Below are 17,792 nucleotides of genomic sequence, written 5' to 3'. Positions count from 1 at the left end.
ATAAACCTTTCCAATGGTGTTTTCATTTAGGAAGTGGAAAGCATCTAGGTTAAAATTAGCTTCACAAAAGAATACCTATGGCTTGGTATTCTTACTGCATTCTTTGTGAATCAGTGATAAATGTAATCATGTTTAAGGAAAGTTTTCTAGCTCTATGATGAAAATTTTGCCTTTCTCCAAATACACACATCAGCTTTCTATTATCTTATCCTTACTCTCAGATTATGAGATCATTCTATCAGGGGGACTATCTCAAGACAATGTTGTAACATACAAAGTACTTTTTAAGCATTTGCTTCTATATAGTGAAAGCTATAACTAGCAGTCAGCCAGGTGGCTATTTATTAGTGCCAAATTGAAATCAGCAAATATGAGCCTCTGGCTGCCTGCCCCCGATCACAGAGGAACACATGCGTTGCTCTCTGTCTGTTCCTGGAAACCTCCAAGCCAAACTGTGTAAGGCTGTTATGAAGCCTGAGAAATCCGGAGTTGCTAAACAATTGTTAGCACTAGTTTGCAATACTCTAAACTTACTGTAAATATTCACAGAGCTGCAAGCTAGTCAAATCCACACTCTTGCTCAATTATAAACAATATTAAAAAATAAAATTTCACAGTTTGCATTTTGATCGATAATTGTATAGTTTCTATGCTTTGTTCTCAGTATCTGTCTCTTATTGGAAAATGTTTACCTTCAGTCCTGTACTTCAGACATTAAAAACGGACATCAAGACCTTAAAATTGAAGGGGATTATTGGTTTCGGAAAACATACTTGCTATAATAAAACTGGCATCAAAACCTTTTATGAATTTAAGCTAGGGCTATAAAATATGACTACAAGATTACCTTTAAGTTTATAAAGATATTCTAATGGAAAGAGAACTCCTAGAAGATCATGCTATGTGACCAAGTACCACAACATAATTTCCTTCATTCGATTATCTGAGCCTCATAAAAAACAGCTTATGTACCTCAAGTAGATTCAAAATGAAAACAACAGAAAAGGAAAGCTTAGATTTGATTTTTGTTGTGAAATCTACATACTGCCTTTTTCCATCATGAACAAATTAAGACGGTATATTCCACTTGCAAAGACATAGAACCCAAGAACATCAAGTAAAATGCCTGTTTGCAATTTTACATGGGGAAAAATTAACTCCACAGTCAAACAACAGGATGTTCATCAGGATGACAACAAAGGAAATGAGTTTCAGAATGGTCTTCCCTTAACACACAGCAACAGCATTCTCATATTGAGAGTGCCACTATCCTTAGCCTTTGCTTGGATTATTATCAAATGAAAGTGAACCCAGGATCACCCATTTCATTATTATCTAAGAGAACCATGTTTTGTTTCGTTTTTCTTAATTTCAATATATCAACATAGAAGGTTTTCTTTTCTTACATCCATATGTAACGATAAGTTTGATAGTGTTTAAAACCATAGGAAGATAGATAGTACAAATATTCAAATGACATGTGGCGTATTAACAAATATTGCAGATATTCACAAATGATATGTAAAATAAATATAAAATCAAAACAACAGACAGAAAAGAAAAACTACTTAAAAATCATTTTTACATATTTTTCTTTTCTTAAGAAGTAGGCAATATTTTTCTCAAAATTCACAAAAAATAAGAAAACCAGATTTCCATATTCCATGCTGTAAAATTTTTTGGCTTGTAAATAAATTCTAAAAGGAAGCAGACAACTCTGTGTAATTCAGAAAATATAGAAACTAGTGAAAAAATAAGAAAATTAAGAAATTTGTTAACTCACTTAGAGAGATACAGGGTCACTCAACAATAAATGCATCGCATGAATCTTGGGATGATAATGAGAGTGACACAATTTAACAGAGTAGATGATTCCACATGAGCACATATGTCTCAAAACGGCACAAGATGTAGAAATCCACCCCAGGAAGCAGTAAAATAATTTCAAGTTTTCTCAAATAAATCAGAGGAAATAAGTGACATAAAGCATTTTCAAATAGTGTTGAGATAAAGAAAAATTTTATTTTATTTTAATTTTTATTTTTTTAATCAACCTTATTTATTCTCTGCTTGTGTGGTGTTTATATCATTTTCAAGTACCAAAGAAAATGGCACAAACATACCTGTATTAAAGAACATATATTGATTATAGAAAAGCAGCATTAAACATAATTTTACAAAAGTATTTGCATGCACACATTCATAACTAAATATTAAAATAAACTGGTCTAATTTGTTATATGATCTATTATTCATTCTCCTCTTACATAATTATTTTATTTATTTATATTATTTTGTTTAATTAGCCAGCATAGAGTATATCATTAGTTTTTACTGTAGTGTTCAATGATTCATTAGTTGTGTACAACACCCAGTTATATTATGTTATGCCCTCCTTAATATCTATCACCTGGTAACCTCATCCTCCCACCCCCCTCCCTTCTGTAACCCTCAGTTTGGTTCCTAGGGTCCAGAGTCTCTCATGGTTTGTCTCCCTCTCTGATTTCTTCCCATTCAGTTTTCCCTCCCTTCCCCTATGGTCCTCCACGCTATTTGTTATGTTCCACATACGAGTGAAACCATATGATAATTGTCTTTCTCTGCTTGACTTATTTCACTTAGCATAATCCCCTCCAGTTCCATCCATACCGATGCAAATGGTGGTTATTCATCCTTTCTGATGGCTGAGTAATATTACATTGCATAAAGAAAAATTTTAAATGCTATTTTTAAAGTTTGATTTCACGACAGAGTTCCGCTAAATAGTTACAATCATGTTGTGATCCAAATGATGCTTATTGCAACCCCTCTTATTATCTGCAGGAGATGTAGGGTTTGAGAAACAGTTAATACTTATTTTAGTGTCTTTCAAGAAGAGTATCATCTAAACATTTTCCTGAAACAACTGTCCTCTTTTCTTTCCATCTCAATTAATTCATTGTATTTGTAAGGAATCCTTAAGTACCATAGGTTTATTCAAACATACTGAGTAAAATTGATTTGAAGGATATCACTTGAGTCTTTTTAAAAATATTTAATCCTTGTGCTTTGTTTTTAATTGAAGTCTAGAGTTGACATAAAATATTTTGTCACTGGAGTATTTTTAAATGATGCTGATTTGTTAATTTAGAAGACAGAGATAGATAAATAGGTGATATTCTAAAGTTTTTGGACAAAGGGAGAAGAAAGTAGGGGGTAATGTGCTTTCTACCTAATATATAAAAGATATAATCATGAATAAATTACACAAGTCATGATTTTAATTAATAAGAGAAAATGCATAATAATTTTCACCATTAAAGCCATTGAATCAGTAACTTAACTTTTTAAAACATACAAAAAAGTAAAGCAATGTAAATAACTACATAAAGCTGCTAAAAATACAGGGTTTTTTTTAGTCAGTTTAATTAAGATCAATCCAGAATAATTGATAGTATAACATGTACTATAATAAGTCATTTTTATAAAGCAAATTTAATATAAGGTGAAGCAAAATTTATGGGAATTAAGCATACTAATATTTATAAGTCACATTATAGTTTCCTCATAAGCATACTTTAAGCATTAATGAAGCAATTTAATATTTAAAAACTGTTATTTGCTACTACCCTATGCCAATGAAAACAAGTGCTACACCCAGTTTATATTTCTAGTGCAAAGATGCTTAACTTTTCATCAAACTGTGTAATACTTTTTAATTTAAATAAATGTAGTGTTGTTCACATTACCTTGGACACAAAGTAAACAATATCAGCAGGGAACAGAGTTGGGAAGGTAGATGTGTCAGGTTTTGCTTGAGCTGAAAGATACATCTACTCACATCTCTACTAATAAACTGAGACGATAGGTTGCAGTCTTTCTTGTTACTGTTGCAGGCTCTTGTTACTGGAGTTTTATCAGTTTTCTCAGTTCCCTTCCTAAGAACGAATAGGCATGGAAAACCCATCACTTGATCCACCCAAGAACAAATATCAAAAATCAGAAATCTTATCACAGAACAAACTGGGATTATTCATCAGGTATTTGTCTCAACACCTCTGAACTTTCAGTCTTCTTTGACCAACTCCAAATAATCTAGTTTCTTCCACAGAAGATTTCTCACACATGCTTAAAAGCCAGTTGTGGAAACAAGAGGCCAAAGGAATGGTCAAATGCTCTCAATCAAGGAAGAAAATAGTATACCATTATTCTTTTTATAGGCCAAGTACTTAGAGAAGAGCTATGTATAAATCTGCCACAATTTGCCTGAGGTATGTATTATTATCATCCCCTTTTATAGAGGAAGAAACTGAGGCTTGGAAAGATTAAGCAACTTCCCTAAATTTACCCATATCTATGATTCCAAGCCAGATGTTCTGCTCTCAAATCCAAATCAAAGTTTCTTTCCACTATAATGCCATCACATTTGAGTTAAGCAAATCTCAACTAGTACAAATTTTCTCTTAATTCACTTTCTTTGAAACTATATTAATTTCAGAAATTATCAAATTTGCCAAGAATCACATAATCTCAAAGTTGGTGGACTGAGTCAATTGTAAACTATATTTCCTCTCTATTTACATTTATGCTGGTTAACAAATACATTTGCCATCCTCCATCAGGATCAGTTTTGAATTATATTTGTTTGAAATTATAACAGGTCATCAGCAACATAGTCCTGTAATAAAATGTGACTAACCCATATATCATGCTGCCTCAACTATTTTAGAAAATATTAGTTTCTGAAAGTTATTTGTACTCTTCAGGTAAAAAGATTTTTAAAAAGTCACAAACTAATGAATGTTTGTGGATGGATTTAGAACAATTTTTAAGATTTTATTTATTTATTTGACAGAGGCACAGAGAGAGAGAGGGAACACAAGCAGGGGGCGTGGGAGAGGGAGAAGCAGACCTCCCGCAGAGTAGGGGGCCCGATGCGGGCTCCATCCCAGGACCCCGGGATCATGACCTGAGCCAAAGACAGATGCTTATTCAACTAAGCCACCCAGGCACCCCGATTTAGAACAATTTATATCCTAAATTAGTTAAAAACAGTTTTTGTTGTATCTAAAATATTAAATTTTAATTTTAAACAGTTTATTAATCCACTCTTTACATATTTTAATGTTACACTAATTTAAGGGGGGAAGTAGCATATAATATTGCATGTAATACATGAACTCAACTAAGCCCCAAAAAGCAGTAAAAAAAAAAAAAAAGACTGAAAGGAAATGCTCTAAATTTTAAGTGTCTAAATTATAGGGTTTAGGGGAATTTTAACTACTGTCCTACTTACCTAAGAGAACAGAATATCAATTGAAACCCAGCTTTTAAATGTGCACTTTAATAAATGATCACATATGAGTCAATGCTGTCTCTATCATATGCAAAAGTTGAGGTTTGCTATAAATATGATCTACATGTATTTATTCAAAATACCAGTAAAAACCATATCTAATTAAACTACTCTTGTCATAACACAAACAACATTGACACTTGAAATAAGGGAAACTTTGAAAATTGGTGAAAATATATTTATTAGGATGTATTTATACTGATGTCGGCAGGTACTCTTCAAAGCTGGGAGTTAAAGGAGAAATGTGATGTCTGTACCAAATTCCTTCAAAATGTTGCACACTCTAATATAGTGTACATGACAAGCCTGAAGTGTTTGAAAGGAAGCCATTTGAATTATCTCAGCACCAAAAAAAATCATCTGGAAAATTACCTAACAAGTGAAACATCCTACTCACATTTTCCAGAATCTCATAATGCTGAAAGGATATTCAGCAGGTCCTGAGTTTACACTAATTTGCAAGCTTTTGAACAAGTATAACAATTTCAAAGAATAGGTACTATTTGGTGGGCATATCACTAATGATATATAATTGTAACAGAAGAAAATAATTTTAACCTTAATTTTGTTACTCTTGTGTTACAATTCCTATTACAACATTAATATTAATGTCACATTAAGGTGCATTTAGAGATAATAGCAGGAAACAAGGGTCATAGTCGATTCTTTGTTCTGGTCCCTAAGGCTACCAAGCATGGAATAAGTTAAATAAAGCAAACTAACTCCTTTTAGAACATTTCTGAAAGGAAAAATGACAGTTCATATCAGCCAGTGTGCTTCTGATGATGGCTTTCAGATTTTTCACTTCAGGATACTGAGTCAAGGTGTTTTCCATGGAAAACCCACACCTTTATGACTTTTTTCTGCCCTCCTTTTCCTAATGTACACCACTGGCCACCAGTGTGCAGTTCAAGAGCTACCCTTTAAACTGACCCTGTGATAGTCCCAAGTAAGACGTGCAGTAACTTGATCTTAACTATTACCACCACCTCTTCTACAATAATCTCTTCTCTCCTAGTGTTCCTTTCCCCTTGTCCAGAAAATTACTCCACGTGATGTGGGAGCCAGCAGTGCTTTGGTCATTAACGTGGCTTCTGTTACCTAACCATAGTGGGAGGATTCAAAATATTAGTCAAAACATTAGGTGGTAGATGGGCACATTTCTATCTCTTTTGGTAACTAGCCCCTTTCCTTTAGGAATCTCTCCTCCAACTCTATTCCTACTGGGGCTGATAAATGAACCCACACCTAGAAATAAGTGGTAGGATATTGAACCAGCCTGGGTAAATGATAAGACTCCCTAGTTTCATGTGACAGTGCTTTTTCTTTCCCCCTTAAGTTAGATTGGTTTAGGTTTCCTTTCTTTCTTTCTTTCTTTCTTTCTTTCTTTTTCTTTCTTTCTTTCTTTCTTTCTTTCTTTCTTTCTTTCTTTCTTGTTTATTTTTTGTTTTTTTGAAGTGGAAGAATTTTATTGTCTCTTGGTACATGCTGGTGCATATAACTTGGATCTAGACTCAAACCACTGCTGCCAAATTTTGAATGGGATTTGGGCACTCACACCTCAGGACTGACTCTGAGTGCCGTTGGGGACAACACATCTTTAGGAGCTGAATGCAGAGTGCACTGTGGGATGTGGTTTAGGTTTTCTTAACAGTTGAAATTACTAGAGTTACTGAGATTACTTAACTCTACATCCAGGATTGACAATATTCAACGTCCAACCTAAATCAACCTCAGTTTCAGGGACAGGACATTCACTACCTGAAAAGCCTGCTCCTCTCCACTTCTACCTCTTCTTTTTTTTTTTTAATAAAGATTTTATTTATTCATTTGTCAGAAAGGGAGAGAGAAAGAGTGAGCACAAGCAGGGGGAGGGGCAGAAAGAGAGGTGGAAGCAGGTTCTCTGCTGAGCAAGGAGCCCGATGCGAGGCTGGATCCCAGGACCCTGGGATCATGACCCGAACCAAAGGCAGCTGCTCAACTGACTGAGTCACCAGGCGTCCCTCCACCTCCACCTCTTGCACAAATTCTCATATTCACCTCACCTGTTGTCATAACAGAGCAAGGTATTGTTTTTGTTTTTGTTTTTATTTTTCCACTTTTGAAATATTAGTGACCATTGTGTTGGAAATGGGAGCCTCAGCAGAGTTAGTCTTACTGATTAGTAAGTCTTACTGATTAAAATATAAGGTATAGAAAGTCCCCAACTATCTGCCTCAATGCAGCTACCAAGGAGACTAATTATTTTACTATTATTTAATTATTGTTATATATTGCTAATATACATATTATTATATTACTATTATATTACTATTATTTTACCATGATTTATATTTCTATTTACTAATTATTATACTATTATTTCTGTATGTTAAGCAGCATTTTCTAAATGTAAATTCTAGAAATATGTCTAAAACATCAGGATGATTGTTTTTTTTTTCCTAGGACTTGTGATTGATTTTGTTTATCAAATTTTTCCGTGATACTAGAGAAATCATGAAAGCTTTGAAGAAAGAAGGTTGTACCCAAGTTAACAAATACCACAGATGCATTTTGCTATTTTACAGTTTGCTCTTTTTACAATTTTGCCCCCAGCTAATTCCCAGGATAGTCCTAGTATGTAGGTTGCAACCTAGGAAGTATTAGACCTAGACTATGGGTCACATTCCAACATGGCCCTCTGTTCCAGTGAATATTTCAGTACAATTCAGATCCCCACATGGGTTTATAATTTCTTAAGTATAAAAGAGACCCTAAAAGATTCTATAGAGATCTGAAATACTAGAGAGTATAGGCCACAGGGCTAACACTGATGAAGCACTACAAAATAGTTTAGAAATAATGTGAATGAACACATTGGGCCAGGAAGTATCTTGGAATAAGATATCTTAGAATAATGAAAATCTTGACTCACCCAACAGAGTGAAAGTCAGTAAAAAATAGGTCTGGTGTGCTCCTTTTGGCATTTACCAAAAAGGAAAGCTAAAGAAGAGAGTAGTAACCTACTACATATGTCTATATATTTTTTCACTTGTTTCTCAAATAAAACGATAAAAAATCAAATAGCATTTGATCAATACAGATGCTTTTCATCTTTGTGGTTTTTCATCAAAGAAAACAAGGGTAAAAATCTGTAAGTTTACAGGGCACTGGCTGACTCGGTAGAGCGTGTGACTCTTGATCTGAGGATCTTGAGTTCAAGCCCTACGTTGGACCTAGGGCTTATTAAAAAAAAAAAAAACTGTATGTTCATGTAAATTAATGAGTGGATTATTTCTGCACTTGATTTTTCTCTTTGAACAGGGAAATGAGTTGGAAAAGTGCCTGTTAGAATAAGTACTTTGATTACTATAAAGAGATAACTTTCCTAAGTTATTTTCATTAAACATAAAATAAAAAAATTATGAAATATATCTTTAAGTTAATCCTGTAAAAGTAATTTCAATAAATGAAATAAGCATGTAGCTTCTTTGTCATTTAACACCAGATGGAGCCATTTTTTTTCAGATACTATTACAGGATAAATCAATTAAAATCATAAATTGATTTTTTAATGCAGGAAAGAAATAAATCCTTAAACTACTTTAAAATCAATGTTTTATATTTTAATACTGAAATATTAAAAATTTAGTTATATCCCAGTGATTGCAGCTACTTTAGACTTAATCAAAATAGTGCTTCCAAAGCAAAATCATACATAAAATTATATTGGACCAAGTGCTCAAATAAAAATAATATATAAATCATTTTGGTAAAATGTTTTGTTTAATTACCTAAAATGCTAAGAAATCTAGACATGGATTTTAGCGGTCATTGCAATATACTGTAAATGTGCTTAGTCTTTAAGGACAATTATAAAGATACTCATTTACATGAAAACTTTCTTAATGGATAGAATCATATTCTTAAAATCCATACCCTCTCATATTTTATTAAATATAATGAGATCATTAAATATTAAACACTTCCTCCAGAAGAATATTGTCAGAATATACAATATTCAGTGAATTAAGTACTGCACTTAAGTATTCATCAATTGTCTTCATAAGTGCCTGTAGCCCTATTAAGTTTTGTTCTTAGTTTATTTATCTAATTTTTAAGTGATTAGGCTTTCTTCTTTCTTTTACTGCCCTTTTATTTTATAATAGTCCTTTAGTGACAGGTAGGTGGAGAAATGATAAGTGAGTTAGGAAAGAAAATAATTATAATACTTAAAATTTATAGAATCCTTACCATGTGACAGGCATGGTGCTAAGTCACAAAAATTATTTCAGTTAATTCTCACATTAACTCTATGAGGTAGATAGTCCTATTAAACTCAAGATAACAGCTTGGCAGCTGAAGGAACTAAGATTCATACACAAAGCCACATGCAACTTAATGGAAGCAGCACAGGTTATTCAGAGTGTTAATTGTGACAAAATTTGGAAAACTGACAACTAACTAAACTTGACAAGTCTTGGTTTTTATAATATATATTAGCTAAACGATGATTTGTTTGTAAATGTATGAAAATAAGCACTATAGAAAAGCATAAGAAGAAAAATATAATCTAGAATGCAAGATAAAACTTCAGTCATCTAACCATTTCCAACAACAGATTGTCCATTACAAATGCACAAAAGCGGCTACAAAGCTGTTTGCAGAATATTTTGTCATTGTTAATGACTTATTTACTTAAATAACTACACATTTTTAAATGATAACCTGATAATTGGTAGAAAACCAATGCAGGTTTAAGGTCAACTATATGAAACCTGTCTTAAAGGGCAAGCCAACTGAAGGTACTTAAAATCTAGGTGAAAACCCTATGGAATATTTTTACCAACCTTGTCTCACATTAAGTATAAATCATTTTTTAAAATCTCCTTCCATTCAACACAAAGATAACTAAATTTTAAAGCCACAAGAGACTTGAGATGTGGTATAATTCACTTACTTTTTCATATGAAGAAGCTTCACTTGGCCTCTAAGCTTACATAAATAGCAAAGGGAGAACAAAAATTCTAGATTAGCCATGAGTGGCACTTAACCAAGACACTGTCTTGCCCCTGCTTTGTCTTTTGTTCATGTGTATATCACCAGACATAGAATTATATTGAGAATATAGCAGGCATTCAGTAGACATTTTCTAAATTAATTAATGCTTTTCTTAAAAAATCACAAATATTAGAGATCCAAATTAAGGCAGAGCAGAGTTCAGGGCAATAGATGGAGAGAGAAAGTAATTGCATTCTCTATTTGAGTAAGGAAATAATTTCTAGGTAATACAAGATTTCATGATTGAGTTTAAAGGTATGGAAAAGGTTGCAGAGTTAAAAATAGTATAACCAAAATGTCTGAAGCTTTACGAAAAGGTTAAATAGCAGGAACCATATGATCAAACTAATTCAGTTAAACATAAGTTTGACTCAGAGTAGTAGATAGATAAATAAGACAAAAATTATAAAGAAATGTGGATGTTCAAAGATGGCAAATGAGGGTTTCAAAGCAAGGGAACCTAAGACAAGCTGTACACTGTGTGATCCTAAGAATGTAATTAAGGTGAAAAGAGTTAAATTTATATGATAATAACAAATATTTACTGAAAAAAATTACATCAGTGTGACTAGGGATGCTGTTAAGGAGAAGGAAATCAAAGTAGTAGATAAAAGGTAGAGCATGGAAGCTGGTGCCCAGTCAAAAGATACTAAAATTTGGCATCTAACTAAGATGTACTTGAGGAGGAGAAAATGCTCCTCTCTCTGTACTTCTCAGAAACTGAAACAGGCAGGAAGAAATGCAAAAGCAGCATCCAGCCGGGCTCTGAATGTGTGGTGGTCAATAAGTGGATGGGAAGCATGGGAGAATCACTACAGCAGCTCATGTATTCTCTCACACCCACCCTGTCGGGGGTCACAGCTCCAAATCAGGACCCTCCCTAGAGATAATTCTCATCCTTCTACCCCCAGATAAGGGCTGTGTTCCGTGAGTTTATGACAGCACATACACCCCTGCAAGGGGAGAACTGGGCTCATTTATCCTTATCAGTTCCACCAATTAGGGAAAACAGATGCATCACAGAGCAGTTGTGGTACATTAGTAGATGGCAAGGCACTGCATGGTCTAGGGAGTCAGGGAGACAGCTGGGCTAAGCATAAACAAATATGAATTGCTGACTGGAAAGTTCTATATACACCATAACTTTTAATAAACACACATTAATAATCACAGTTAATACTATTGTGGTTACATAATCGACATAATCAGGCCAGATTAGCCAATTTCAATTGAATTCACACCACTTACTGAAGGCCTACCAAGTTTGAGCAGATTTTGAAACAGAAGATAAGTAAAATAAAAAGCTAGCCCTAAGAACGTCTGTCCTGTGGTGGGCAAGACATTCACATTAATAATAATACAAAGAAGACTGTGGTGAAGTATACTCAGAGTCCTATAGAAGAGGGATTCAGGATGTCAGAGAAAATTTCTTGAAAGAGGATTGGAACTGAACTTTAGTTTTCCTTCACAGCTAATAGAGAAAATCTTTTATACTCAGCAATTTACCATGTGATGCACAAAAAAAGCAGAGACTAGTAGTTTAAAATGGCACCTGGCTGGCAGAGTTCCTTGTGTAGTGTCTCCCAACTTCCCAATACAAACACTAAGATAAGACACCACCTAAATGAGGGCACCTGGTGAGTCAGCCAGGCTATGCATACACATAACCATGGCTAGAATCAAGATTGCTCTACTTCAGACAAAACCAATGGATCTAGAATCCAAATAGTGACCCAACCACACCCTTCTTAAAGTGGGTAGGAAGTCTTTCATCCTCCCCCATATCTGCTCTCTGATTTAGAAATGCAAGATCCATTCCAATTAGAAAATAAGAAGCAACTTTCTAACGCATAGGTATACTTATTGGGCAGGCCACTAAGACCTTCCTTTCTATATTCACTTGAGAATTGCATTCCTCATAATAGTAGTGAGAGACGGAGTGAGGCAACTCTCCTGCATTCAGAGAGACACAATCCCCATGAAGTACATCCTCTTGGCAGGTACACAGAAGTATCCATCACCACATTAACTATAATAGGAAAACTAAAAAATTTTAATCACTCTGCCACTCAGGTCACAGATGTCTCATAAAATGTGAATAAATATCTTTCAGGAAAAGTTAACATCAAGTAAAAAGGTTAAGATCAAGTTCATTTCAAATGGAATAACTATTATTACTTGATAAATTATTTATTATCTCTCACTTCAGTCTAGTATTTCCCCAACCTCCATACTAAATATCTTAATTGTCTTTTCCCTTCTCTGAAATTATGGAATGGTAGTTGTCTGATGAAGTTCATTCAGAGGCTTTCAGAAATGCTTACTCAGTAGCATCTGGCTATGCCAAAGAAGAGTTGTATCCCACTAATGGGGTCAACTAAGCCATGGACCACTTTAAAAATATGAAATCATAGTCTGAATTTAAAGCGGTCAATATGAACAAGATCTTCTCTTTGGTTAGATTAGAATCTTTTAATTGCATTGAAGGTACATCACTTACTGATGCATTAACTGAAGTACATACAATTTAGCAATTATTGGGTCAGCACTGCTATTAAAATAACTGCTTTTATTAAAGAGCAAAAAAATTTATAGAACAGTTTATTTTAGTGACATTATGGCTCACTTCCTATACATCTAGAAGAGTGAAATAAATATAGAAATATCTTAGGTGGTATATGTGTCATAATTTTGTATCACAGAAGCAAACATTAATGAATGTGCAGTTTTCTTCTCTACTCATCTTATTATTAATGAGCCATAATTAAAAATTAATTTCTAGAGTGATTCAAATATCTGTAACAAAGTATAAGCTAAAACTCTTTATATTCTATTGACTTAATAAAAATGATGTTAAAAAAATCTTATGATATTATCTAAAAAGGTAGTACCTAAATAGTTTTAATCAACCTTACTTTGACTATTTCATTAATCTGATTAAGAATTAAAATATCTGTTGACCAGAAATGCCCATACCTTTTTGAATATATTAACTTCAAATACTAACTTATGATTATGATATAGTTTATAAGGGTACAAAAAATCTAAATATTAAAATATTAAAACTATATGCATATACATAGACCTATAAAATTCACAACTTGGGCTTTAAGTACAGGAGTTATGTCAAAAATGGATCACACATAGAACAATAATTCCTGAGGCCGAAGCATGAACCCACAAGGAAAAAACCTCAAACTCTGTTTACTTTGGTTTCATTTTGTTTCCTTCTCCTGGTGTCTATAGAGAACGGATTCACAATCTTATTACCCATATGATTTAACCATAGGAAATGATTGCTTATAAAGCTCTGGGCATCAAACATGACTTCAGGATTACTTCGAGTACATTATTAGTACATTCATTTATCTGTTCATGTTTAGCATATGAAAGATGTAAAGTCATATTAAAATATGTGTTTCTCGGGAAATTCTGGAAGTTCAATGGAAATAGGACTCTCAGAAAGTGGGTGGGATGGTTACCAGTAAGCGGCTAGGCTTTGGGGGCAGAATAAGAATGTCTTTTGTCATGCTCAATAGTCTGTGCTTTCGTGTTGAAAAAAGAGAGCCTGTATGAAAAGTAACCAGACTTTTTTTTTTTTTTAATATAACCCTAGAGACTCCATGAGGGGTGGGAGGGGTGGGGGCAGACTGATGAAAGAATGAGTCAATAGTGGAGGTGGGAAAGCCTACAAGAATCCAAACAAGATCCTGGCAATGGAGGTGCAAGGGAATGGCCATGTCTTAGGGACTGTGGACTAAGTTCAAGTTGAAGATCACGAAGAGGGAGAAGGTAAGGACAGCATCAAGTGCTATTTTAGCATAGATGTCTGGGCTGATAGGATGGCATTAACTGAGATAGGGAATTCTAGAGACACAGCGGGCTAGGAGGGGGCTGCCGAATGGAAAAATTAATGAGGTCAGTTTTTGGACCTGTTGTGTTTTATTGTGTCTACATATCTGTCAGTAAAGATACCCAGAAGGTAATTAAAAATAAGAAGTTGTGGGTCACCTGGGTGGTTCAGTTGGTTAAGTGTCTGCCATTGGCTCAGGTCATGATCTCAGGGTCCTGGGATCAAGGTCCATGTCGGGCTCGGGCTCTGGGCTCTGGGCTCAGCACTTGGTGGGGAGTCTGCTTGCCTCTCACCCTCTCCCTCTGCCCCTCCACCTGCTTGTGCTCCCACCATCTCTCGCTCTTAAATAAATAATCTTTAAAAAAAATAAGGAGTTGCAACATGGGAAACAATTCAGGCCTGGGTAGCTAGATTTGTTGGATTAATCAGCACTCTCTCTCAGGCTCTTGTGTGTGCCTTATTAAATAAGTCAATCAATATGTTATTTAAGTGGATTTTTAACACTCCTTCTTTCCTCTTTGATCTGCATTCTTAATATCAAATTGTAAAAGGATGTCAAGGAAGTGACTGTAAAAAGAATGCATAATGTACAATTAGAAGAGAAACAGAAAAGCTCAAAAATATTTGCAGGACTCTGTTGTTTAGTATAGCAGACTACCACTAATATGTCCCTGAGACTTTGAAAAGGTTAAATTATTTTCAACATTTTCCATAAAAGAAGGCATGGTATATATTATAAAAAGGTTTCCATCAAAAGTGGTAAAAATAATTTTCCAATTGCCTATAAAGTTGCAAAACATTTTCTGAAGATACTGGATCTACTGGGTACATTACTTTAAGGTCAAAAGTTGAAATATAATGTTTATATTCTTATCACAAGAAAAAATATTAAATAAAAACTATATTAATTGAAACATGTCTGAGTGAACTGATTTCTCAGGTTGTAACATTGGCAGTCTACCATGTATTAGACACTGACCTACCCATGGAACACACAAAGATTTCTGCATTGCAGAAAAAAAACTGTTTTCATCTCCTGGAAATACACCATCTAGTATCATCTCTGGAAAATATGTGGCAACGGGGCACCTGGGTGGCTCAGTTGGTTAAGCATCTGCCTTCAGCCCAGGTCATGATCCCAGAGTCCCAGGATCCAGTCCCACAGGGACCCTGCTTCTCCCCCTCCCTCTCATGCTTACTCTTTCAAATAAATAAATAAAATCTTAAAAAAAATTAAAAAGGAAAATACTTGGCATTAATTTCCTTTTAAAATATCCTTCCAAATAAATTGACAAACAAAATAAATTCTTGGTGTTGCATTAATAGCACACCAATTAACCACAATGAAGAAAACATTTGGGAAGATAGAGAGTCCAAAGGTGATTTAAAATGTTGGGTAATTTTTTCTATAAAAATAATTTTTGGAGGATGACAATTGCACCTATGTATGTCACATTCTCTGAATGTTTTGATGTTCAGGGAACATGTTTTTTTTTTCCAGTTCACCTTCATATAGCTACAAATGTTTATATAATTTGAAGCCCCAGTGTTATATATACATTGAAATTGCAAGAATGAAAACTAAAAATTGCAATGCAATGCAAAGGCTAATGTTTGACAGAAAACTCTTCTAGCTGCCATGTCTGAGTTGACAAGTTAAAAGGCAAAATAATATGGATTAAATGCCTTTACATCCTAGCAGGTGTCTAGTCATCAATAATATTCACTAAAGGCCATTGTGTGCAGAGCACTTCTCTTCATTTCCTAATTCCCTGCATGGCTCTCAGCAGAAAGAAAGGGAGGTACACAATGATTTCTGACACTCCTAAGAACTTCACATAGATAAAGCTTTCCTTGCAATGAACAAGTATTATTTCACCAACATTCTCTGGAAATTATTCGTTGGATTTTTCATAAAATTTGTTTTATTAGAAATTGACATCTGTGGAATTCCAGACATAAAGGTAAGATTCCAAATGACTACACAGAAATAAGGAAATCTGTATTTTCAGTGAACAAAAAGTGGATGTAGATAGGAAGTCTCCAAGAGAAGGAACAAACTGATTTATAGGGATTTGTTTTTAGGGTGACACGTACAAATTAGAAGAAGATGCACTTTCTAGAGTATTTGGTACAAAATAAAAAACTGATGAAATACCTCTTAATATCCACTTAAGTGGCCTTATAGCACAAAAATGAAACATCAGAAAAATTTCAAGGCTTTAATATTCAAAATTCAAATAGAACATATGGAAGTGTAACTGCTACATTTCAAAAGAAGTTCCATGAAGAGCCTTCTTAACTAAAGAGACAATCTTTTTAAAAATTGTATGCTTTGTAATTTTTATCTGTATTTTAGTACAATACATTACCTTTTCATATTTTAATGTTTGATATACTTTGGGGGCTGAATAATTAATTTATTTTATTTTAGCAGAAACTATAATTGTATATTGTCTATTAAGAAATCAGTTTCATGTCTTCAGACTAGTATTATTGTTTAAATTTCAGCTCAAGAACAAAGATGATATTTCATATTATATATACTACTCACACATATAGGCAACCCAGTCCTAATCCTTTCCTCAGTATATACCTGCATGTCTTTGCCTTTTCTATAATATTCACTCAGTTAAAATTGGGATATGTGTGTGTGTGTGTGTGTGTGTGTGTGTGACATAATAAAAACCTAAAAATGCAATTGTTTATATGCTTGGTAGAAATATCCATCCAGGATTTTTAGCTTTATATGCAGATATTTAGTTCATGTTGATACACACCATCTGCATAAATCATCATTAAGAAAATAGTTAAAATAGTGTTTAAGACACTATTTTAAAATTTATGGGTATATATTAATTTTGAAATGCTAAAAATGGATTCCATTTTATGACTACATCTAGAAATGCAAATTAATATTTCATTTAGTAAAAAAAAATGCTGGCCAATGTACATATTCTATGATCTTGAAAGTGGTAAATCCTGAAAAGAGTTATTTTTTTCCCTAAGAAAAGTGTCCTTTTAGGGCAACATCAGAAAGACAAATTCACACTACTCAGATTTAGCTAAGTCAATAGAGAGGGGAGGTATCAAATCTTGGTATCCCAAATGTATGCCTAGCATGCCAGCTATAAAACTCCAGGATGGCCATTTAACAACTTGATTAAATTATTTAAATGGCAGTTTAATAGTTGTGGATTTTCTGTACACCTTGCATAAAACAAGACATAAGACAGTGTGAGCAAGGTTTCCCTTGTGGTTTAAAATAATGTCTTCCAATAAATATAATTGTACTTGAAACCAGAAAGGCAAAAGCATTTGACCATCCCAGAGACTTTGGCAACAGTCCCCACTAGTACATTTTTTGGCTATGTTGTTGATATTTGATTTCAATTAGTTTCTGAATCCCATCTATACAAAAGTAAGATGACTCCAGGAATATACTTAGTAGTTTAAAAAAAACAGAAAAGACTCTTTGTAATACATTCTCATTTACTTGGAAGGAGTGAAGGAAGGAAGGAAGGAAGGAAGGAAGGAAGGAAGGAAGGGAGGGAGGGAGGAAGG

The 17,792-nt window shown here is 33.9% G+C and overlaps 1 protein-coding gene across 6 annotated transcripts in view; it reads right to left on the bottom strand.

Annotated features, from left to right (window-relative positions):
* Positions 1-17,792, bottom strand: part of CADM2 (cell adhesion molecule 2) — a 1,066,008-nt gene that overhangs the window by 1,024,640 nt on the left and 23,576 nt on the right. The window contains exon 2 of one of the 6 annotated variants that reach the window (XM_073892096.1): positions 3,729-3,917. The exons of the other annotated variants lie outside the window; for them this stretch is intronic. The gene's annotated coding sequence lies outside the window, so the exon portion shown is untranslated. The remainder of the gene's footprint in view (positions 1-3,728; positions 3,918-17,792) is intronic. 6 annotated transcript variants of the gene reach the window in all.

This window comes from Callorhinus ursinus, unplaced genomic scaffold (assembly GCF_003265705.2).
Source record: "Callorhinus ursinus isolate GAN/ISIS: 27379988/994484 unplaced genomic scaffold, GSC_fseal_2.0 scaffold1, whole genome shotgun sequence".
NCBI lineage: Eukaryota > Metazoa > Chordata > Mammalia > Carnivora > Otariidae > Callorhinus > Callorhinus ursinus.
This window is presented reverse-complemented; position numbering and strand designations above follow the sequence as displayed.